The following is a 26115-nucleotide window of genomic DNA, read 5'->3' on the forward strand; positions in this document are numbered from 1 at the left end:
CCAATATATAGTTTTTGTGACTTCAGTTTCCATTCTTATTGTTTTCCTATATATATATATATATATATATATATATATATATATATATATATTATTGTTGGGATGATTAATCAGAATCGGAAAAATCGGAACTTTTTGGAGGTGGGTATCAAAATCGGTATAGGAATCGGAAAAATTATAGTATAATTTCCGATTCCAAACCGATTCTTTAAAAAAATTTTTGATAATAAAAAATGAAACAAGCACAAATTGTTTTTTTATTAGAAGTTATTCATTTGCAACATAAGAATGAGATGGGCCTTAGAATGGGTTATACATCTTATTTACAGATTTAACATTGATTCACAAAGTTTAATTTATTTTATTTATACTTTCATAGAATATTATTTATCGAGAGATAACTTGCCTATTCCCTTTGTAAACCTTTCGCATTTATTCGCTAAATGCCTATATGCCTCCATCGGACGGAGGTCACTTGATTATTATAAGGTTTTAAATGCTCTGGACGGCGTTTGAAATTTTCGTTGGCTCTAGCTGTACATTGACGGTGTCTGTCATCGACTTCTTCGTAAATAGATAAAGTTTTATGGCGCTTCTCTTTGGATGCAAGTGAAAAATATAGATGAAAATCTCAGATGAGTTTATTAAAATCTTGGATGATACATGAAGAGAAAATGAATTTAGGAAGACTCGTCCAGGGAAAACTCGTCCATTTTTGTTTTTTACTATGTACGAAAACTGGTCCATTATTGAATAAATATCGATTGAAAACACATTTTATGACCGTCCTTGAAGGAGATATTGGTTTTAAAAGACACTACACTCCCATAATATGAAAAAAAATTTTAATTTGTTTTTACTGTTGTTTCAAAAAACATAAAATGGATTTACTAAGTGTTTATTTTCTACCTAGTTGACTAAGTTGTCAGTGGTTTAGCTTATTTTAAAGCGCTTATTCAGTTCAAAAAAGAGACTTCAGACCGTATAATATATTTTCTAATATTTTATACTAAGTTACTGTTGTTTTAAAAAGAGAATGTCGATTTTTCTACCTAGCTGGCTAAGTTGTCAGTGGTTTAACTTATTTTAAAGCGTTTATTCAGTAAAAAACAAAAACAAGTAGCGTTGGGTATTACGTGAGAACAAGAAATAATGTGAGAGGCGTTGTTGAATATTTTGTTCTTACATCATTTTCTCATTTTGCCTACCAATCGTCGACTATTTTCAACTGTTTATAAAAACTTTCAAACAGCATGTTGTACACTGACGACGAACTGATACAATTTGGCAAACTTCTGAAACTGAGGCTAAGTGGTTGACGACACAGCTCGACAACATGGTTGTGCCAAGTCTGAAGCCAGTTCGTTTCACGAAACACTTTCACTTAGGGATGTCTGAAACCTTCACACAGTCTCTCCTGTAAGTAGTCGGTGTCTTTTATGGAAGAGTTCTAATCAGAAAGATGCCGTGGAAACTAATGCTAGCAAAAGAATCATTTGATTCATACGAAATGAATGAATCTTTTTAATTGCGTTTTCACCCCCAAACAAGGCACAGTGCCACTTTGATGCAGGGGGTTACTATCTGGGGCATAATTTGCAGGGATACTATGTAGGAAGTTAAGCAGCAAATGTCTATTTACATTACACTTGAACTTCTGCATGTCAGTACAGTCAGGGAAGCAACAATCCGGAAGGGAATTCCAAAATCTGGCAGTTCTAGGGAAAAAAATGTACGAGTAGAAAACTTTCTTACATCTGGGCATTTCTACTGTGTATGGGTGGGATTTTGCTGCTTCTCGGGTTTATCGGGGGTATTTATGTGGAGGGGGACAAGGGCTTGTAGTTCGTCGGAGCACCTACCACTTGTAAAACATGCAGAGGGATTCAACATTTTATCTTTGGGACAGCGGTGGAAGCCTAGCAAATAGTGCTGATAAATAAATAATAAATAAAAACGTGATTGATATTCGAATTATAACCTCGCAATTAATTGAAGCAAAAAGAGTTGATATGCCGTAAAATCGACGAAACCGAAAACCAAATGTTCATAATACTACTACCCTGACTTCTCCCACATCATCCTGACACATTATTCTTTTATGCCAAATGTTGTGTTTGATTCGTGGACGAGGCAAGACAGATGCCCCCTACCACTTCCATGTTTCTTGGCACCATGTAAAAATGATAAGACTTCCTTTTTAGAAAATGTAAAACGTCTCATGGGAAACCATGTTCGTTTAGCATGAAATGACGTCAACAGTCGTTCGTGACAGTTCAACTTTTTTGTTTCACCATGTCAGTATTACTTTCTGATACTTAACCATAGTAAATTAGAATATCGACCATCTAGTAATGGCGTCTAAATGTCTATATTATATCTCGCTTAGTCTGTCGCTTTGTCTGTATGTCTGTCTGTTCTACTGTTTCTCGGAAACTACTTGGCCGATCTGACTGTAATTGTGTATGGACCTTTGTTATAATGAGGTGCAATAATTAAGTATTATGGTATCCGTTTCATGCACAGTAAGAGATTAATAGGATTATTTTTTTAATTTTTTTTTTTTACAAGGTGGTCACCACTTATCAAGGCCCGGAAGCCACTCAGGGATAAGTGTTATTGTAAGTACAGTACGTTAGTGTGTATATTTAAAGTGTCTACTTAAGGGGACGGTTCATCAGAAATTTGTTTACGTTGGACTCGAAGACATCCAAGTTGTAGTCAGGAGGGAAGCAGGGAGACGGAACAGAGTTTCACGGGCGTGCAGTTCTAAGAAAGAAGCTTTTTTCATGGAATCTACGTTTTTATTTAGGCATAGATAAAGAGTGGGGAATGTTTTTGACAGTGGATTCAGCTAGACGGGTGTTTATCGTAAAAGATTGGCGAGGGGGGGACCAGAGATTGGAGTTCAGTCGAGCACCTGTCATGAAAATAATGATAAAACAAAGATAGGCTTCAAACGTCTCTTCTGTGGGAGAGAGGTTGCAGGGAAGAGAAAAGTGTACCCCCACTAAGCCACGAAGTCTATTTTGTACTCTGTCAAGGCAGGATAGGCTGTTTTTTAGCAGCTCCTGCCCAGATATGGCAGCAGTATTCCATCCTTGGACGTACTTGGCTTTTATATAGATAGAGAATTGCATCAGAAGTGAGATATCTTCTCGAGCGGTAGAAGGGTCCACTATCTTTCCAGCGACCGTGGCAACAGACTTGATGTATGTGTTCTATTTCAGATCAAGAGTGAAGGTCAAGCCCAGAAGCTTGTCAAAACATGAGGCTTCTCCTAGACGAGAGCCATCCATTTCAGTTGATGCCAGATGAGGACCAGAGCGTTGATGATGTAAAGATATGAGTTTGGTTTTAGATGCATTAAAGGTAACCAGCCACCTCTTCCCTCACTGAACCACTCGTTCGAGATCAGAGGAGAGAGAATCAGAGAGAGCTTTGTCATTTACAGCCTTTGATGTGTTGCTGTAGATGGTCGTGTCATCAGCATAGATGTCAACGAATGATTTAAGTATATGTTTAGGGAGATCATTGATGTAGATCAGGAAGAGAGTTGGGCACAGGATGGACACTTGAGGGACTCCAGCATTAATACTGCAAGCCTCTGATTTTTGTCCATCAACCACTACTCTTATGAACCTATCAGAGAGAAATGATTTAATGATAGAGAAAATATTTCCAGTTATACCGTAGCTGGATATCTTGTGAAGTAGGCCTCTATGCCATACCTTGTCGAAGGCCTTTGATATGTCAAGAGCAATTGCCCTGGAAAGGAAGCCTTTGTCAAGAGATTCACTAATCCTATAACCGTTAGCACACCTGCGGTAGATCTTGCAGAATGGAAACAATATTGCGTGTCACTAAGAAGGTTATTTCTGGTGAGGTGGTTGACTATTTCTCTATTTAATATGGGTTCCAGCAACTTACTCATGACACACAGGAGACTTATTGGTCTGTACTGAGATGGAGATTACTTATAACCTGAGTTCTTAAATACAGGGCATACTGATGAGGTTTATCAGGGTGTTGGAAACACTTCTCCTTAAGGCAACGTTTAAACAGTTTCGTAAGTATGGGAACAAGTTCTGGTTGAAGCGTTTTTAACACTATAATTGGGATGCCGTCAGAGTATTTAAGTTCTAATTTTTCTCGGAAACTACGGGACTAATCTGGCTGTAATTTTGTCAGGACTTTTATTATGATAAGGTGTAGCGAACTATGTGTTATGGTATTAGCTTAATTCATAGTTAGAGATCATTAGGGATTAGTAGGGATTAGTAGGGATTAGTAGGGATTAGTATTTAATGAAAAATAGTACAAATTTACACATATTCAAACATCAATTTGGCATAAAGCACTCATTCGAAATCAACGGGCTATAACTTTTGTCTGTTTTTTTTATGTCTAGTATATTTATATACTTCAAAATTCCCAACTGGGTTGTGATTTCTTAGAAGTGACCACTTACCATGTCTTGCATAACGGCAAAACCAGAATAGAAGATGAGAGTGACGCCATGAAGAGACCATGGTTATTTGAAATCTCACACCTTCGCAACATGCTTCCATTTCACCAATAATTAAGAGAAGATTCATAGGTAAATATGAAGAATCTTTCCACCCTCGAAAAATCCTTTAAAATTACCACCTTTAAAAGTTTTCGGGGGCACTGAAAACGAAAATGACATTTAAAATTCCGGCAATTCCGGAGTATTTCCAAGATATGAAGAAATGTTAGTTTTAAAAAAGTGGGGATCACTTTTATATAATAATTTAAGGGAAAGTGAGCACCCACCTTATGGCCACCTTGGAATGAGGGAGACGGCTACCGATTTACAAAAACATATTTTATGTCTTTCGTTCTTCTTTTTTTTTCGGAGGGGTGGTATTCAATTATAGCACTTGTATAGTTTTTAACTGCAGTTTAATTAACCATTTTTTCCGTAAGTAACGCACGGACATTAACCGAGCAGAAGAACCGGTGGAGTGACGGGGTTGTTGTGGCGGCTGCCGCTTTACAAGTGTTTCAAATTCTAAATTGACAACATTATCAAATGGTCACCAGTCTAAGTAATCAGTTCACTCTTATCCTTATCTTTTGTAACATGGCCCGAACTAATGACAACGCACTCACCAGTTGTTGCTACCCAACACGGACTTCTATTATTGTACCTAACGGTATAAATCTATTCTGTATTTTATATCTGCACTCGACCTGTTAAGCCAGTGGGACACCCAATGATATTTTCTAATATTTGCATATTGGTTTTGAAAAACGACATTAGATTAATTAACTATAATTTGCTATTGTTTATTGAATAGATTTTTATTATTTTTATCAAAACCATTCTTAGGCTATCTAAAGAAAAAATGGTTTAAACTTAAATTGATTAACTTAAAACGTCTGTTTTTTCAAGTTATTTCTTTTACTTGCATATTACTTTATTGGCCCATTTGATCTAATAGTAAGAGTGTTCGCTAATGGACCGGGAGATCAAGGTTCAATCCTCTGATTAGCTACAAGTAAACCCAAACATGGTAGTTGATGTCGCCTTGCTAAACGCTCAACATTATAAGGGGAATATCAAGGGTAAGTAAAGTAATCCTGGAAATGGTGTGGTGCATTCCCCTGCATCTTGGTTTAGCAAATAATGAAAAGGAAGCCTTCAGGTCGCCTTCAACTATAGTCGACCACTTAGCTCAATTTATTAAAAAAAGGTATCTACTTTATTATTTGACAGAAAGATCCCCGCATTCGACATGCTACACGTGAAGATCGGAGGTTACATCGATCGAAACGGTGCGAAAATTACACTCAAGGTGAGAAGAGTAGTCGGAATAATCCAAATAATACGAATAATCAATTTTCATCCAAAAAATTCAGAAACATAATAATAAAGTAATGTTGTTTAACGCGACCATATCATCATCATCATCATCATCATCATCATCATCATCGTCATCATCATCATCATCATCATGTAAATCTGAAGATTCTGTTGTTGAAATTGGTTTACCCTGACATTTTTCCTAGTCAAAATTCTTTCCAGAGAGACATCGGGTACTTACGGGAGGGGTCAAGTGAAGGTTGCCAACCTCTTAAATGAAAATGAGTCTTGTGGAACGATCTGGATTCGAACATGGGACACCCAGGTAGTCAGTCTGTGTCGTTAACCACAGGAACACCGTCACCTCCCAATGCAACTATAGATTCACCGTGAACTCATGGCACATCCATCTTTTCAGAGAGTCTCGAGAGAAAGGGGCCAACAGCAGTGCATATGTACGTATGGGAGCACGTGTTCTGTTTTTTTTTTTAATTCTTTTATTACAGGCTGACACTGCGCTGTTTATTTATTTAAAAATTTTATGACCTTTTGGCATATCTTACGTTAATAAGAAATGCACACAAAAGAACATAAATAAATAAATAGTTCGAGTGTCATACAGAAACGGCCATAAATATGAGGAGACTTTCAATGTAATTAAAATCGCAATGACCTCGGTTACATATTTTGTAGGTAATAAATCAGCCCTTGTTGACATATACAGCCAATACATATGTACATCAGCTTGACAAGAAAGTTCTTACGGTTTTTAACATTTAATTCAGATGGACATATTTCAACTCAAGTAAATATTTATTGACCGAAATAAGCCCCATCAGAATCAACACACTTTTGCCAATGCAAAACACGTGCATTTATGCCAGTGGCATAAAAAAATCTTGCGTTCCGGTGGCGATGAAGTCGCTGAAGACGTTTTTGATATCCCTTAAGGTTTTATAGCATTTTTCGCGCACAAAGTTGTCAAGATGCTTGAAAAAGTCGTAGTCGGTGGGTGAGAGGTTTGTAGAGTATGGCAGATGAGGCAGAATTTCGTAGCCTAATTCGCTCAACTTCTGCAGGGTCGGTTTATCAAGTACGGTCAGGCATTTTCATGGAGAAGAATTATGCCTTTTCTGTTAATTAATGATGGGCGTTGTTGTCGAAGTTTCTCGTGCATTTTATTCATTTGTTGACAGTATTTCTCCGCCGTAATTGTTTAGCCTGGATTAAAAATCTATAATCGATAAGACCGGTTGTAAACCACCAAACAGTAATTATGATCTTCTTTCAGTGCAACTCTGGCTTCGGAAGTGTCGTGGAGCTTCATCGGCGTCTAACCACTGAGCTGAACGTCGCCGGTTGTCGCAAAGAACCCACTTTTCATTGCAAGTCACTTCCCTGTCGAGAAACGGGTCGTTCTTGTTGCGTAAAAAAAAATAGATGACACTTCATAACGGCGTTTCTTTTGGCTGCCGTTCAATTCGTGAGGCACCCATTTATCAAGTTATTTTGTCTTTCCAAGTCTCTTAAATGGCTGAAAATCAATGTATACGTTACGTCGTATTCAAAAGCAAGTTCTCGAACAGTTTTGCGTGGATTGGCTTCGATTAAGGCTCCAAATGTATCGTTGCCAACATCTAGTCATCGACCAATCTTCAAGACTCTCATCGACGCCACGAAACTTCTTAAACCACTATTGCGTTCAGTAGTGGTTCCTGTGTTAAACGCTTCGTTGATATCGCGAAGTGCTTCGGCATCTTTTTGGCTTAGCTTGAATTGAAATAAGGAAATTGTTCGAATTTGCCTTTTTTCCATTTTGTATTGGACGTTCTGAAAAGAAGACACACGTGTTTTAAAACGATTGAAATTTAAACGATTAGATAGAGCGAACAACGCTTTTAAAAATGATATATAAAGTAAAGGTATTATAACGAAAACATATTTGAAAATACATCGTTTGAAATAAAAATTAATAATTCCTCAATGACTTTCATGTCTACCTAATATACCTCTAATCTCTACAACTATATTAATGCAACTTTGTCTGTGTGTGAGTTCATTCCTTATAGATTCTTAAACGGCTGAACAGATTTGTGTATAGATATGGGAGTGATTTTAGTTTAGTTGTGTCTCAGAATACCCCCGATAATTATCAATAAGAGATAATCGAAACCGCTATTTTTATTTATCTTTTATCGGTAAAGCCATTTTTTTCGATATCGTCCCTTAGCGACAATGATAGAACAACGGGACGTGAAAATTCTACTGTGGGTAAGTTGATAGCGTGATATTTTTTCTTTGCATGACGTGGTCTGTAGGTTCAAACTTCGCACATAAATTTCTTAATTTTTTTTCTCACTCACTGCAAATAATTTTATTAGACTTGAAAATTTACGTGTTTTTATTTCTTTTTTGTGCGTGACGTGGTCTGCACATAAATTTCTTAATGTTTCTTTTTTCGTTAACTAGAAATAAGTGTATATAAAATAATTTTATACAAGAAACAGTAGATTCTCTACAGTGCAATGTAGAATAACACATTTTTGGACTAAGTTACTGCATGGAGGCATGTGAGGCTCCATCCCGGGCAATTTCACGGATTTCGATGACAATAAAAATACAGGAGTGTGAAATATTCGTTGATCATCATGTAATCCCGGGCAACGTCGGCTCTTCCTGCTAGTTATATATAAAAGGCACTTTGTCTGTGTGTGCATGTTTATTCACTATAGACTCCAAAACGGCTGGCCCAACGGTTTTTAAATTTCCTATAAATATCTTTTACGCATGTGGGGGTGTTCTTAGCTAGGTTTTGTATGGAAATAAAAAATCAATAATAAAAAAATTCGAATCAAAAAAGAAGAACCCGATTTGGACCAAAGCTAACACTTTTACCCAACCTAACATCACAGGTGCATTTGAGAAGGGGGTGGCGCGTTCGAAATGAATATTGTTGTTTAGAGCACGATTAGACAATGACGCTTTAATTTTTGTATTTTAACTTTCAAGTAATCTTATAGAATGAAGAGTAGATTCTCTACAATGAGCTTTCCCCACTGGTGCACCGTGGTAGTAACGCGAGTAGAGCAGACAATCAATCGATTTGATTGACGAATGGGCGATTTCACCGATTTCGATGACAATAACAGCATTGGAAGTGTAGAACATTCGTTAACTGCCATATCTTTCTTATTGCTAATCTCCTGACGGGGTATACCGACGGTGTTGCTCAGGCATTTTTGTGGGCTAGAATGCTCTTCCTATAGGGCGCTGGTTTTTCAAATTCCACTTTCTGACCTTTGTGTCACATCATCTCGCCACGAGAGGAATATAAATGACTTCTTCTTCTTCTTCTTCTTCTTCTTATTCTTATTCTTCTTCTTCTTCTACATACTACTACTACTACTACTACTACTACTACTACTACTACTACTACTACTGCTGCTGCTGCTGAGCTGTTTATTTATCAAAACATTTTATGACCCTTTCGCATTTCTTACGTTAATAAGAAATGCACACAAAAGAACATAAATAAATAAATAGTTCAAGTGTCATACAGAAACTGCCATAAATGATCTACTACTACTACTACTACTACTACTACTACTACTACTAATAATAATAATAATAATAATGATAATAATGATAATAATAATAATACTAGGACAACTAACAAATATGAAAAATAATAAAGTTATAATCACTAATAAACCAATGGTTAAATTTGCACCAAGCTTCAATTCCATTTCGCTGATGACCGGAAGACGTTATGTTCTCCAGATTAGACCTACTCGAGAGTGTGCGACGTGTGATACCAACAATTCAAGAACTCGGTGAATTTTTCGTTGAAGATGGCCACATTGCCCGTGAAAAGAAAACCCGTTTCTTTTTTGTTTCCTTCCTCGTGTTTATTCAGCAAATGACTTAGTTGTATATAATTCGGGTCATATTATCCTCTCGTTTGTATAAAAGAAAACATTCTGTTATCAAACTGCAAAGTAACACGGTCTCGAGTTTCTCCTCTGTTACGCATTGGCGGCTGAGCACGTGACCTTTTAGGATAGAGCTGGGTACGTACTGTCTCGGAAAATTCAGAAATAAACAGAATCTTAAATGTTAATACATTAATAGTTCTATAGCTTTTTGCTAGGGACTGTATAAGGAGGGGGCGCTGCAGAAAGAAATACCCGCCTTGCTTTCCGGTAGTTTTACTATAGAAGATTTGTTGCATGGCTCCATTCAGTCCTGACAGATCATGAATGAAATTTGTAAGGGTGTTCGCACGCGTAGTTGTGAAGCAAAGATTGCGGAAACCCCAACCAATCAACTCCTAAGTCGCCATTATTCGATGTCGGTAGCAAGAAGCAATACGTGATAACGAAAAACAATACCGATATGAGCAAAGAGCACAGACAACACCTGATATTCTAAAATGGTCACCCATTTTAGTACTGACCAGGTTCAAAGTTACTTAACTTTCGTGACCTAACAAGAACCGGTGTGTTGACATAATACCGTACATAGTATTGTACGAGGTTAAACAGAAAGGTCTTGCGGAATTTTTAGTTTTGATTTCAAATGATGTATTTTCAATTAAGTTTTCGTTATAATGCCTTTACTTTATATATCATTTTAAAGAGAATTTTTCGCTCGATCTAATCGTTTAAATTACAATCGTTTTAAAACAATTATGTCTTCCTTTCAGAACGTTGAAGGCAAGATGGACAAATAAGCAAGTTTGCACAATTTTCTTATTTCAAATCAAGCTAGGCCGAAAAGCTGCTGAAACAACTCGCGATATAAACGAAGCGTTTGGCCCAGGACCACTACTGAATGCATAGTGTAATGGTCGTGTAAAAAGTTGTGTGGCGGCGATAAGAGTCTTCAAGATGATGAGTGTACTGGTCGACCATCGGATGTTGACAACGATCAATAAGGAACCTTAGTCGAAGCCAATCCATGCAAAATTGTTCGAGAAATTGCTTCTGAATTAGATGTAATGTATACGTTGATTTTCACAACTTCAGAGTGATTGGAAAGATAAATGATAAAAGGGGGACGTCGCGAATTGAACAAAAACAAAACAAAACAAATAAAAGCGTTATGAAGTGTCATCTTCCCTTTTTGCGCAACAAAAACTAACCGTTTCCCAATTGTGACGTGCGATGAAAAGTGGGTTCTTTACGACAACCGGCGACGTTCGGCTCAGTGGTTAGACACCGCTTCACGACACTTCCGAAGTCGAGTTGCACCAAAAATAAGATCGTAATGACCGTTTGGTGGTCTGTGACCGGTTTCATACATTAGAGGGTTTTTTTTATTGCAGGCCAAATCTTACGTCATAGAAGTACTGCCAAGAAATTGATAAAATGCATCAGAAACTTCGACAACAACACCCAGCATTAGTCAACAGAAAATACCCAATTCTCCTCCATGACAATGCTCGACCTCACATTGCTAAACCAACTTTGCAGAAGTTTAACGAATTGAGCTACGAAACTCTGCCTCATCCGCCATACTCTCCAGACCCTTCACCTACCGACTACGACTTTTTCAAGAATCTCCACAACTTTCTGCACGAGAAGTGCTTCAAAAACCTTAACAATATCAAAATGTCTTCAGCAACATCATCGCCAGCAGAACGCAAGATTTTTATGTTATTGGCATAAATACACGTGTTTTGCGTTGGCAAAAATGTATTGGTTCTGATGGTTCTTATTTTGAGTAAGACATTAGATATGTTCATCTGAATCTAAAAGTGAAAAACCACAAGAACCTTCTTGACAACTGTATATTAAACACAAGAAATTACAAGTTACTATTCTTAAAAAGGTTTAAAGATATTTCTCAATTTTTTAGATGAGGATTGGTGAGTCGTATTATTTTGATAATTTGGACTACTGTTCTTATCTTTGCACAATGTTTCAGCCGATGTAACTTCTGATCTCTTTCAAGTGTATCTTGTTGAGATCCTAGACAAGGTTCAAAAGAGAGTCGCCAATCTGATAGGCCCTGAACTGGCATCTAAGCTTCAGCCTCTGCCTCATCGACGAAACGTTGCATCTCTCTGCTTGTTCTACAAGTATTTTAATGGTGAATGCTCTGACGAACTGCAGACACTTGTGCCCCCACGACGTAGACACTCTCGACAAACCCGACAGGCAGCTAAATCCCACCCCCACACAGTAGAGATCCCTAGATGTAAAAGATCTTTGTACTCCAGTAGTTTCTTCCCCAGAACCGCTAGACTCTTGAATTCCATTCCAGGTCCCTGCTTCCCTAACTGTACTGACATGCAGAAGTTCAAGTGTAACGTGAACCGACATCTTTCTGCCCAAATCCCAACATAGTGCCTCAGTAGTTGCTGCCCCTGATAGTAGCCCCCTACAACAAAGTGGCAATGTGCCTTCTTTGGAGTGAAAATGTAATTAAAAAAAAAAATCGAAAATCTTTCTGTCGAACTGCTTAATCTGCAGCAAAGACACGTGGTATAGTAGATAAAGTACTTGATAAAAATAAGTTATCAGTTACATTCTTCTGTAGGTTGAAGGTTCAATCCTCAGTGAGGACGACATTAAAAACACTTCTGCCTAGCCATGACTGACGGATGGACAGTATGCTGCTCCCGTAGATTAAACAGTTCGAAATTCCGTGTAGATTCCCGAGTTCGACAAGATACATCTGAAGGAGGCTGAAGGTTACATCGACCGAAACGTTGTGCGAATAACACTCAAAATGAAAACAGTAGTCCGAATAATCCAAATAATTTAATGCTTAAAGATAATTGATTAAAAAATTATTAGCATTTTAAGGAGTTCACAAATGGATGACGCTATCCTAAACATACTACCTTCTTGGTGGTCAGGTAATAATCAACTTTCAACACAAAGAAGCATAAAGTTTATGGTGGTGGGCTTTCTTTGCTAACCACGAGTTGCCTGCCGTCGTATTGTCGACAGAAACACCTGGGAAATGACGGTGATTAAGTGGTTAATGACATTGATTTATAACCTAGGTGAACCAAGGCCGAATCTAGTTCGTTCCACAGGAACACTTTTACTTAGGAATGTTGGCAACCGTCACGTGGTCTCTTCCGTAAGTACTCGGTGGCTTTCTAGAACGAATTCTAACTTGAAAGATATCAGGGATACGAATGCCAACAACAATAATCTGAGCAATACGAAATGAACGAATAATGCTGAGCACAAAAACAACAAAAGATGAGGATAACACTGCACAAAATAATGAATGCACAAATTATAAAGCCTTGTCTAAAAACGGACCTCCTTCCTCGTAAAAAAAATACGATATGGCATGAACCTAACAATAGAAGACCCGATAAGAACAAAAAATTGGATTCATAAAACCATAAAAGATAGCGGTTTCACACCTACCCAAGTTGACCAAAACGTATTATGGAAGGCAGTAATTACTGGGAATACAGTTACAAAACTAAGCTTTCCTATCCGGTTGCGGTTAATAACCTGAAGAAGGCCAAAGGATGAGTTGACCGAAACATAGTGAAACAACAACTATGAAGATGAGGATAACAATCCGCAGAAAGAATGAATGCACAAATTATGAAACCTTATCTCAAAAGGATCATCCCCACCCCCCAAAAAATAAAATGAAATGAAATAAAAAATAACAGAAACAACTGTTCGTCTTTTTTGACATGTAGTTCCTTGCGTCTCATTAGAAATATACCTTGTGGAACTATATCTCAGTATCACGGTTGGTAGTTGCTTATGCAAGGTGGTAATTTGGCCGTAGGCGAAAGGATACGCAAAAATGCAACCCCAGAATTCCCATTCCTCTATTGGCCTCTTTTTTCGTCCGGACAGCATTGAGGTGAGCACGTATTTTCTGTCCCTTTGTAAATGAGAGGAGGAGGAGGAGCCCCCCTCCCTTTCATCATTAGTTAGCTTAGGTAGTTTAATTTTGAAGATTATCAAGTGTAAATTGTCTTTGTGTATATATTGCATACATTTTGTAGAACAAATAGTTTATTATATTTCTCATATATGGAGATTATGTCGTGTTGTGTGTTTTCTTGTGTCTGCCATAAATGCCACCATTAAACAACGAAGCGGTCCTGAAGACGACGAAGGAAGATTTCAATCAGAATGCTACCAGGGTGAAGAGATCATCTTGAGAGAATGAAGGAGTCACCCACTCACATCCAACATCTCAGGTAAGCTTTCATTCTTGATATTCAGACCCTATTGTCTGGCCGGTCGTCACATCTTCACGGGACCGTTTCTAAGACATTTAGTGTAACACGTTACGCCAGTCGCACGCCAGTGACCGGCTGATCGTGTTATAGCCTTGTCTAGAGGTAATTAAATTTTTTTAAAATATCAAGTTTCTATCGTGTGTTTTTTTTTTCAAATTTGACAGCTAAGATGGCCACTACGTGAATCCTTACGTACTTACCTATCCCTACACTTGTGATGTAGTCGTCATCGTCGCCGTGTTTTAATAGCAGGACTAAACTTTGCACTTTCCTGTATTCTAGTTGTGACGATAGCAACAGTCGTCTTCCTCTCTTCCCTGGTATGTGAAACAACGCGCAACAATAAAAATTTGAAAACAAACATGACTAGAAGCAAAATGTGGTATCTGTCCTGATGTTACACCAACTTTATTCTGTCATCGGATAGTAAAGGAGAAGTCCTTCTAGATTGAGGCAATTTTAACAATTCAGAATCAAATATTTAAGATGTCTGTTGCTCGCCTTCGAATACTTAATATTCAATACGAGAGAGAGCGAGAGAGAGAGAGAGAGATGGAGAGAGAGAGAGAGAGAGAGGGGGAGGAGGACTAACTTTTTCTTATCGATTATTTTCGTTTCGTTGATTTAAAGTAATGTATAGAATCATATTGTGGCTTAGCGAGGGTGCAAAGTCGATCTATCTATATATCTATAAAAGTGAACGTGTCTGTCCGTTTTTGTTTTGTTTTATTTTACTTCAGCCAAAGTTCTCAGAAATCAAGAGGCCCACTATCTGGGGCTAACACTTGAACTCTATATGAGATACGTAAATACTCGAATGTTCCATTTAAGTTCTTTATCTTTCAAACACTGAATTAGTAAAGAAATTGAGAACATAATTTTCCTCCTTCCCAATTAACCATTTTCATACGTTGTAGTGTATCTTTCATGTTGGTCTCTTGGTCTTACTGGATTCCAGGACAAGAATTTATCTAGTCTGGTGGAGTATCCAGCTTCGTGCTATTACTTGAAGTAACATCACTTAGAGAAGGTGCACCATTCCTCGGAAAGGCTAATCTGGGTTAGTCATGGTGAGAAGATCTTATTCGGGCAGCGAATACGAAATGTGATTTTGGTTAGGGTTTAATTCTATGGAAGAAGTATCCTCATGCCAGGTTATTCTGACTAACCACTGTACAGAGAGACCTTAGACACTCGAGGACAGTGTCTAGTAGGCATTGAAGTTCTCTCCAACTGTGTGTGTGTCTGTATGTCTGTGTCTCTGTGTACATTTTCTGTATACATAGAGGCCATTTTAACAATTCAGATCAAATATGTAAGATGTCGGCGTCGGCTATTGTTGCTCTCCTTCGAATACTTAATACTCAATACGAGAGAGAGAGAGAGAGAGAGGGAGAGGGAGGGAGAGAGAGAGTGGGAGGAGGGGGAGATAGGGAGAACTAACGAGTTTAAATTTAAGATAGCAATTCTTTTTCTTATCGCTTATTTTCGTTTCGTTGATTTAAAGTAGTGTATAGAATCAAATTGTGGCATAGCGAGGGCGTGAAGTCAGTTAGTTAATAAATAATAAAAGACAATATTTAGTTTAGAAGCAATCGTTATTTAAATGCATCTGGTGGTCATCGTGGCCGTCAAATTTAAAAATTCATACGGTTAAAACTTGGGAAATCTGCATATTTTATTTCATAATTGGACATATCTTGAGAACAAAACAAATTTCAGCATGTGATTTCGGCTTAAACGTTTATGGTTCTATTTCCCCATGTTACAACCGGTATTGCTAATTTCACGCTCTAATTTTGTCCCAGGAAATACAGGGTGAGTCACGGGAAACGGATGTTTTTAGAACGATCCTTTCTCTTCTTGGGAATGCTTTTATGTCCATTATAAAATTTTTGTTGAAATATTCGCAGTTTTGCTTTTCATAAAAGCATCCGTTTCCTGTGACTCACCCTGTATAATAATGTATAACGTCATCTAGTCTATACTCCCATTTTCACAAACATCTAACCAATTATCAAAACCGACGGCCGTAAAGATTAATGCAATAAAATTATTACTAATTAAAAGATGAAAGAAACTCACGAAAAGATTTTACTGAGAAGAAATCGACTCAAACTTCTTTCTCATCAAATATTTCTTGAAGTTCACACATTAGATGCATTTCTCTACCTGCTTCTAGTAAAGTCGGTTCTATTGAAAATAAAATAAGTCTTCGCATTAAATCTTTGCTCAAGTGTCTTGATGCAAAGTACAACCGGTACCGCAAATTTCCGGAATTAATTTCGTCCTAGAAATGATAATATTTTATAACGTCATATAGTCTCTACTACCTCCTCTATTTTTTCATAAAGGTCTATATGGCAAGCGTATATGTGTTAGATATTAGCAGGACAATGCCGAAAGTATTGATAGTCGACGATTGTTATCATTGTTGTAATCTTATTATAAATTTTCCTAATGTCTGTGTGTGTGACGCGGTTTATCTCAGCCTACAGGCAATCCACCTAATGAAGCTTATGACCCAGCAGATATTTTAGTGATATTTATATCCATGTTTGATGCATGAAAAAAATAAAAATAAAAATAGCGATTTACTAAACAACGTATTTATATCCATGTTTGGTGTATGGAAATGCGAAAAAAAAATGCAAAAAAAAAAAAAATAGCGATTTACTAAACGTTTTATTTACTGGATATTTTTCCAGTATTTACCGGAAGTTATTATCTCCCTTAGTAAGTTCGATTTACTGTCTGTGTGTGTGACGCGGTTTATCTCAGCCTACCGGCAACCCATTCAGACAAGTAAGGTACCGAAAGGAAGCTTATGACCCAGCGGATGTTTTAGTGATATTTATATCCATGGCGATTTACTAAACAACGTTTTATTTACTGGATATTTTCCGGTATAAGAACCCAAGTTTGCCCAGCTGGGAAAACTTGGGTTCTTGTATTTGTAAAAATAGAATGTTATACTAGCAAAATAAATATTCACAGAGAAAATAAATTATGTTATAATGTTTAAAAATTTAAAAAAATATGTTAGAAACAAATACTAAATTTATTAAGTTGGCCTCTGGAGTCTGACGTTGTCTTACGTAGAGGTTATTTTTAAATTGACGTGGAATTAGGTAGAGGTTTTGAAAAAAACAAGTATGATTTGATCAGTCAAGAATCGGAAGAGAGAGAGGGAGAGAGAGAGAGCGCGGATCGAGTCGGACGGTGATGGCTACCAGTAGAAGGGATCCGAGTGTGTTAGTCTAGGAACAGCGGCAGCTTTCCAATCGGTAATAAAAGTTACTGAAAAGATGACCCGAGATTTGTGTATTCATTTGGATGAATCTTTTTTGTAGCTTTTTTCCGAGAATCCATCAAACTTGATCAGGGACGGATCAGATATGGTTCAACCCCAGAGAACTCTTATCTGTCCTCTTTTCTTACATTTCCGTAGTTAAAATGTATCTGTTGTTAGTTTATTTCCACCAGATGATACACAGTTAGACAAACGTACAAAATATACACACCTCCATGCCATACAGAACCCGACAATAAAATATATGTATATATATGTGTCTATATAAATGTATGCTTACATATCTGTTCATCGCGGTTCGTATCGTATGTGTGTGTATATACGTGTTAACGTTCATCGAGCGGATGTGTGTGTGAGTGTTTACACATACGAAATCGGACAGTTCACAACCGGAATAACAAAACAGTTCTTTAACGGGACGAGTAAACATATTTTTGTGATTGACACCAAACAAAGGACGGACATACCTTCTACATAGTCGGAAAACATCAGACAAAAAGACACATACTTTAATCTGAGTCGTACTTTTTGACGTATAGTTCTTTCACGTTGCCACGCTGCCGAAATTCTTCTCTTTGAAAGGAAAACACTAAGACGCGAATTATATTTTTTTATACATAATCATTTATTTCGTAGGTCTATTTCGGAATCTGCAACGCTTTATCACTAGAGTCTTGCATTGTCTCTAATTAGCCAGTCGAAAGTGCTGTCCGTCTAACTCTCCAACTAACGTCTTACTGGCCTGTTCTACGAAATACATGAAAATCATTTCTTTGATTATTTGATTCTTTCGCATCACATGACGCGGTCAGTCCTTATTCCAAGACATTGTTTTCATAACTAAATTCTATTTGTTTATGCTTCTAACATTCCTGAATATATCATTATAAAACTGTAGATATGTCCTTCCATGCATTCTTTTTGCTTGTGAAACATTTTTCTCAATACATTCCTTTTTGTTATCGAAATATTATTCATTAACATTAACATTGACAATCGCAACCACTTTCACTTCAATTAGCTCACCCAGCGTTTTCCGGGACACCAATATTCAACAGTCTTTTTTCTTTTTGTCGATGCCATTCGAGATTAAGGATTAAGGATTAAAGAGTAAGAATGATCACCGGTTAAAAGATGAAGAAGATTATGAGAGGATTGGGGATGATAATAGAATAGATTAAGTTTGCTCACATGTGGGGACATTTTATGACAGGAATTTTAAGATGGCCATGTAGTAGTATTCAGTGAAGCAGTTCACGGCAATGTGTGCCACGGACAGGGATCTATTACGAAAAAGCGATAGTTGTGCAGATTCCCTCTGACGTTAGGCAATTGCTCACTTTTGTTTATGTATAAGGATTTTGCTTGACGTTAGACATTTTTATTTTTGTCAAGGAGAATATCTCAGTTTTTCTTTTCTTTTCTATGTCTGGTTTTAGCATTTATTTAACGTTCTCTTACCACAACCCTATCTGTCAAGTCTCAAGCCTGATGCGTTCCCCTTTGTAAACGAAGCGAATCAGTTGTTTTAAAAAGAAAAAAAAATCAGAATCCTATTATGTCCGCTTTTTCAAACTATGCATAAAAAAGCGCGCGAAAAAAAATCAGAAAAAATATGATAAATAAATAAGTAAAACAACAGCTGCTTCTATCGCCATCTTGTTTCTCTTTCCCAACCCTTTCGTCACGTCATACCAGTGCGAAGATTACCGGGTCAGTCGTGGGAACGTGGGATGAAGCGACGTTGATTATCAAGACGTAGACATTTATTTCGCCTCTGGGACTTTTCTATTTTTAAATATAAACTGTTTTAAACATATTTAGTCAATCTCTTCTTTATTGTTCTAACAACGAGATGTTGTATTAGTGTCGTTATTATAGAAAAAAAGTGTCAAGTTGAATAATGGAGGAGATTTGGATGACTACGAACATGATAATGTCTTGTTTTACTTCTTTATTTAACAAACTATAAAAAAAAAAAGGAAAGAAAAAAGAACACTTAGTCAAACTGTGTAAGATTAGTGGCGGGCTAAGCATAACATTAATTTTTAAAACAGATTAAACGTAGACAGGATACCAGACAGAGAGGGGGAGAGAAAGAGAGAGAGAGAAGGGGGGAGAGATGGGGTAAGAGAGAAAGAGAACAGGGGAGAGAGTGGAAAGAGAGGGAGAGGGGTGAGAGAGAGAGAGAGAGAGTGAACCAGATCTAACAATGGTTTTAAAAAAATAAAATAATTCAAAATGGGTCTAAAAACAGACTGTGACTAAGAATTATTTAGAATAGGATAAAAAATAAAAATTATTCAAGAAACTGGACGAGTTTAAATACAAACGAAAACTAAAAACTGAACAAAAAAAAACGAACAAAAATTTAAAATGGGTATAAAATCCGGCTGAATTGGACCTAAAACTGATTTAAAAACGGACAAAAACTAAAAAATTGGTCTAAAATCGAACTGAACTGAACTTAAGAATGATTTAAAAAACGGACAAAAACAAAAAGTACTGAACGGACTGAAATTAACTTAATAATGATTTAATAAATGAAGAAAAACTAAAAATGGAGCTAGAATTGGACTGAACTGAACCGAATAATGAGAGAAAAAAAAACAGACAAAAACAACAACAAAAAACATCTATCTATAATCGGGCCCAAGTATGATTAAAGACTAAAAATTCTTCCAGAAGATAATTGGGCCCAATACAATAACTATTTCGTAAACGGAAAAATCTAAAGAAAATATTTTAGAAACAGACTAAGCTGGACCTAAAATTACCCCAAGAACAAAGACAGAATAATTCTAGAAATAAAATAGGATAATAATAACTAGCAGAACCTGTGGAAATTCCACGGTAGTTGCTTTGTTTTAAAACTCATTATAAATAAAACGAATAAAAAATAAAATAAAATAAAATAAATAACGACAAATTTTTTTATCAAATTCCTTTTTTTTGTAACCTTTTAATGCTAAAATTAATTGATTTAAAAATGACATTTTTTTCAATGAAAATTCAACACATTCTTTTATAAATTATAAAGAAACAGATATCAATTCACTTGTACATTTTTGTTTATTTTCAAAACAATCTATGATAAAAAAATCACAGTCTCCTCTTAAAATGATTTCTTTTAATTACAATATAGCCAATTTGAAACCGTAAACAGATAGCCATGTATTTTGAAAATATTTGGAGAGGAAATGGTTTTAATGATTTTTTTAACTGATAAAGTGCGACTTCAAAAAGAGGTTTCATTTCTCATTAATTAATGTTTGTGATGATGATACTTTTTGTGACACTGGGCGTACGGACAAGTAAATGAATATTTAGATTAGATTTAGAAAAGGAACTATAATTAAAAAATACAGTCTCTTCTCAACACGACTTTTTAAATTATATAATAAAATAGCCAATTTGAAACCGTAAACAAACAGCTATTTTCTTTTTGAAAATTTTTGGAGAGGAAATGGTTTTTAATATTGTTTAACTGATTTTTGTGACACTGGACGTATGGACAAGTAAATTAATATTTAGATTACATTTTGAAAAGAAAATATAATAAAAAAAACTTACAGTCTTCTCTCAATATGACCTTTTTTAAATTATAAAATAAAATAGCCAATTTGAAACCGTAAACAGCCAGCCATTTTCTTTTTGAAGATTTTTAACTGATAAAGAGCGACTACAAAGGAAGGTAATTCGTTTCTAATTAATTAGTGTTTGTAATAATGATGTTTCTTTTTGTGAGACTGGACGTATGGCAAGTAAATTAATATTTAGATTATCAGAATGCATAAAACATAAAAGCTGTCCCATTAACGGACTGAATTAAGAATTATCCCAAGTACAAACATAAACTAATTTATTCCAGAAATAAAAACTGTTTCATACATAATAATAATTTCTGAAATTGAGAAAAAATAAAAGTTATTTCAGAAACAGACTAAATTTGGTTTTAGAAACATTACAGGAACAATCAGAAACAAGCTATACGAAACAATAATTATTTCCGGAACGGACAGAAACAGAACATCGTTCAAATAGTTATTATTATAATAATAACCCTACAAACAAAGATTAACAGCTATTTCAGAAACACATGTTCTTTTACATTCTTGATTTACATAGCAGTTCATAAAATAAAGGAATTACAATTTCACTAATTTACAAAACAAACATAGGAAATGTTTTTAGCTTTTTTTACATGGTGGTCATCACTTATCAAGGCCCGGAAGTCACTCAGGGATAAGGGTTATTGCGTGTCTTACTTAAGGGGCGGTTCATCAGGAATTTGTATATGTTGGACTTGAAGACATCCAAGAGCTAGGGCTCTGAAATAACACGCATAAATTATGTACATGCAAACGCAAAAGATGGATTTGGATAAATTTCACACATGCATATAAGAATATACATATAAATATAAAACAAATAAATAAGAAAAATAAATAAGAAAAAATAAATAAGAAAAAAAATAAAACATAAATAAGAAAAAATAAATAAGAAAAAAATAAATAAGAAAAAATAAATAAGAAAAAATAGATAAGAAAAATAAATAAGAAAAAATAAATAAAAAATAAATAAGAAAAATAAATAAGAAAAAATAAGAAAAAATAAATAAAAAATAAGAAAATATAAATAAAAAATTAGAAAAAATAAATAAGAAAACATAAATAAAAAAATTTTTAAAAATAAATAAATAAGAAAAAATAAATAAAAAATAAATAAGAAAAAATAAGAAAAAATAAATAAAAAAATAAGAAAAATAAAGAAAAAATAAATAAGAAAAGATAAATAAAAAATTTTTTTAAATAAATAAATAAGAAAAAATAAAATAAAAATAAATAAGAAAAATAAATAAGAAAAATAAATGAAAAAATAAATAAGAAAAAATAAAGAAAAAATAAATAAGAAAAAATAAATAAGAAAAAATAGATAAAAAATAAATAAAAAATAAATAAGAAAAAATAGCAATTCAATTTATTAGCATCATGTTATACCCCCTAAAGTAACGACGAGAAATGGTCCTGCTAGTTAATTATATAAATATTACCTATCTGTGTATGTGTGTGTGTGTGTGTTGTTTGTATATCTCGGTAAAACTATTGTCATCGATACGTCATGAAATTGGTATCGTAGGAAAGAGCAATCTCTCGCATGAAAAATATGCAAAAATTGGCCAAAATAATTAATTCTGTGTGGGTGAACTCACTGTTTTTTTGTTTTTGTTTTTTTCAAGGAGAATGGATAAAAAAAAATATTTATTTCATAAATAGAGTGGATTCCGTTTTAGAAACTTCGCAGAAACAAATACAGACTAGTAGTTATATCGAGTCTTTCCAGTCATTTGAGTTGGAATTTGGAATAGCGGTCGCAAAAAGTTGTGATTCGATGTTCATCGACGATGGACGAGCTCAATGTTTTTAGTTTTTAAAATGCTCCTATTTTTTATGTTTCTATTTTTATATAAAAAATATTTTTTCGCTTACTGCTTAGAAGTGTTTAATTGCATCATGATGGTCCCGGCAAAGATATTTATTAGGAGAAAATTAATGATGTATTATGACGCCGGGAATTCAACACAAGACTCACCAGCAGACGTAACAATTGTTTTATCAACCCATTGATGAAGAAGATGTTGCATTATCGATGTCATATCGTTTATTCCTACCATCCAGGATCTGGTTGTCGTTTCCAGGACGCAATAACCGTTCCAGACACGTTGCTCTGCCTGGTAAACGATCTTGTCACGATTGAATTCTACATATAAGAATTATACATGAAAGAGACAAAACCTAAATAAAGATCATAGGAAGAGACGTAACAGCATCTGAATACGATGTGAGCCGCGAGTGTTATAACTATTTCATTTCAACAACGGTTGTTAGTTATTCCTGTTAGGTTACGTATATTGGCTTTCGCACTCTATGGCTTTTTATATATAAGTTAGCTGGTTGATGTCAGTAATGTGTTTTTATGGGATAAATCGTCCATTTGATTCTAATTCTTTTAGTTATTTAACTATGTTCTTTGGGACGGTACTAGTGCTCCAATAACCATTGGTACGAGGTGCCTTAAGTAAGTTTCCAGACTTTTTTGTACTGACATTAAAAATGGTCGTAGACTCTTCAAAATTCAATGTTATTGCTAAACATCTTATGAGATGGCTGACCAATTTTTATGATTTCAGATTCTAGTGAACAGCTACAGCTTGAATTGGAATACATCCTACTAAAGCCTGATTGTTACAGCTGGTGAATTTCAAAAATGCAATCTTGATGTGAGGGCACTTTAGAACAAGGATATGCCATAAAAATTCTGCTTTAAACTTGACAAAAAATGCCACAAAATCGCATAGAATGCTTCAGACTGCTTTTGGGCCATCTTACATGAATCAAGCATCAGTTTTCGAGTAGCATAAGAGATTCAAGAAAGGCATGGAGTCTTTGAGGGATGATGAGAGGGGTAGCAGGAGTAAGAAAGTCAGAACATCACAGTTGATTGAACAAATAAAGAATTTCATGAATAAGGACCGTCTTGGGTCAATAGAGACAATAAGTGCACATTTTGAGTTCAGTGTGGGAACTGTAAATACAATTAATTACGAGGAACTGAAGATGCGGGAGATTTATACGAATGCAACAGCCAATAACTCCATCTTTGTCACAGATTATTTGACCAAGATGGGCATCGTTTTTGTCTTATCAGATCAAGCTGTATGAAGAATTTGGCTTTCTGATCTAAGATGCAGCAAACATTGATGTTATTGTTGTTTAGCTTTAATTTTGCAAAACTCAATCATGTTCTGAAAAGTCGAAAATAAAAACAGTAATTTTATTCTACAAAAAAATCAAACCAAACACCATAAATAAATATTTGAAGATATAAAAATACATAAAGTATAAAAACTTTTTTTTTTCCAAAATGACTAGTGTAGTTATCAAGTTACTTAAGAAAATGACACTGACCAACCATTGAAACAAAAAGACGAACTTTTCCTGGCAGTTTACGTAAAACAACGAAATGCGCCGAACAACATTTTCGTTATTTTTTTTTTTTTTTTGATAATTCAATGAAAAATTTAAAAATGAAAACAATATTTCCTTTTTTTTTTTTTTGTTACGAAGGAAATAGAATGGATAATTCTTGGATAATTTTTATAAAACTTTAATTTAATTAAAATTAAAAAAAAAAAAAACACATTAATGTTTTTCATTTTCCCGTACTGTCCATGTCCATGTGAAGCTACATTCACTTGGCCGCAATCTTCTCCTCAATGTTCCGGGCTAAGGTTGTCTCTTGATCTAGTCAGTCCCGCAATGGAGAGTCCTTACACCAAACACAACCAGAAATCTCGTTTATAAACAAACTAGCCCGGATACCCGACGTTTCCAGGGTGTTTGGAGGTGTGTTGAGCAAAAAAAAAAAAAAAAAAAAAAAAGTGGTAGTAGGCAGGAAGGCTCGAACCCGTACTGCGAAGGAGGAAAAGAACGTGAAAAAAAAAAAAAAAACCCAAAACGTGACGTCTTTGCGCCCATCGTCAAACCGGAGGTGAGGTAGGTTTAAATTAAGGCTAGACAATCATCTAGTGGAAGTCTGGTTAGTGCTTTCTATTATTATTATTATTATTATTATTATTATTATTATTATTATTATTATTATTATTTGACGTTCTCGCGCTCGCCTAATTATTTACCTCGTTAGCAGATAAGGAGCGATAAATATTTAATAACGCTACCACCCACCGGGCCGTGTAGCCGCCGATTCTTCATATGCACGCTTAAAAGTAACCACGCACACCCTCAATACTTTGCAAAACTAAAAACGGGGTAAAAAAAAGATGAAAGAGGAAAATAAATACAGATTACAAGAAACAAGTAACAAATCTGATAAAGATGAAGTTTGTGTGTTTTTATTGCAAGATAAAAAGATGCTCGTTGTATTAAGACTTAATTTTTGATGACTTGTGGGATATTCTGGCGCTTATGGGCTTAACAAATGTAATTGCTTCCGCTTAATAAAGTAGTTAGTTTTGAAAAGGAAACGGCTTCAGGGAGACTTTCGGTATTACTTTTCTGAATTTTTGAGATGAGAATTGGTTATATGTATTATTATTAATCGGACTATTGTTCTCATCTTGAGTGTGATTTTCACAACGTTTCGGTCGATATAACCTACGACCTTCTTCATGTGTATCTTGTCAAACTCGGAAATGCTTCTGTCGAACTCGGAAATTTGGACGGAATTTCGAGTGGAACCCTTTATTTATTTCACGGGGTTAGCGTGCTCTTGTTCAGTCAGCCATGATTGGATAGAGGTCCTAAGTAATTCGCAATTGTATTGTACGATCGCCCACACTGAGGATTGAACCTTCAACCTTCAGGAGAATATCACTTTTACAATTGATTTTTCCCAGTACGCTAACCACTGCGCCAGTTGAGTTTTTCCTCGCTTTGATATTGATATTAAAAGCCTACTTTTCACTTCTTAATATACTCAGTCATGGATATGCTAGTAACATCATGAAGGAACTAATTTGCATATCTTTTTTTAAAACGAACGTTCATTAATTAAGTATTTATTCTTATGGTTTTTTTTATTAGATGATTATTTCATTTAACTGCTAGGCTTAGTTCTTTTTACGCATAGTTTCTACATTGTGCGTAATTGCGTAGAATTTAGGATGAAAAACGTCCTTGCACATGGATATGGTTTATATATATATATATATATATA

Source organism: Euprymna scolopes, chromosome 29, assembly GCF_053919585.1.
Source record: "Euprymna scolopes isolate OS-2025 chromosome 29, ASM5391958v1, whole genome shotgun sequence".
Taxonomy (NCBI): Eukaryota; Metazoa; Mollusca; class Cephalopoda; order Sepiida; family Sepiolidae; genus Euprymna; species Euprymna scolopes.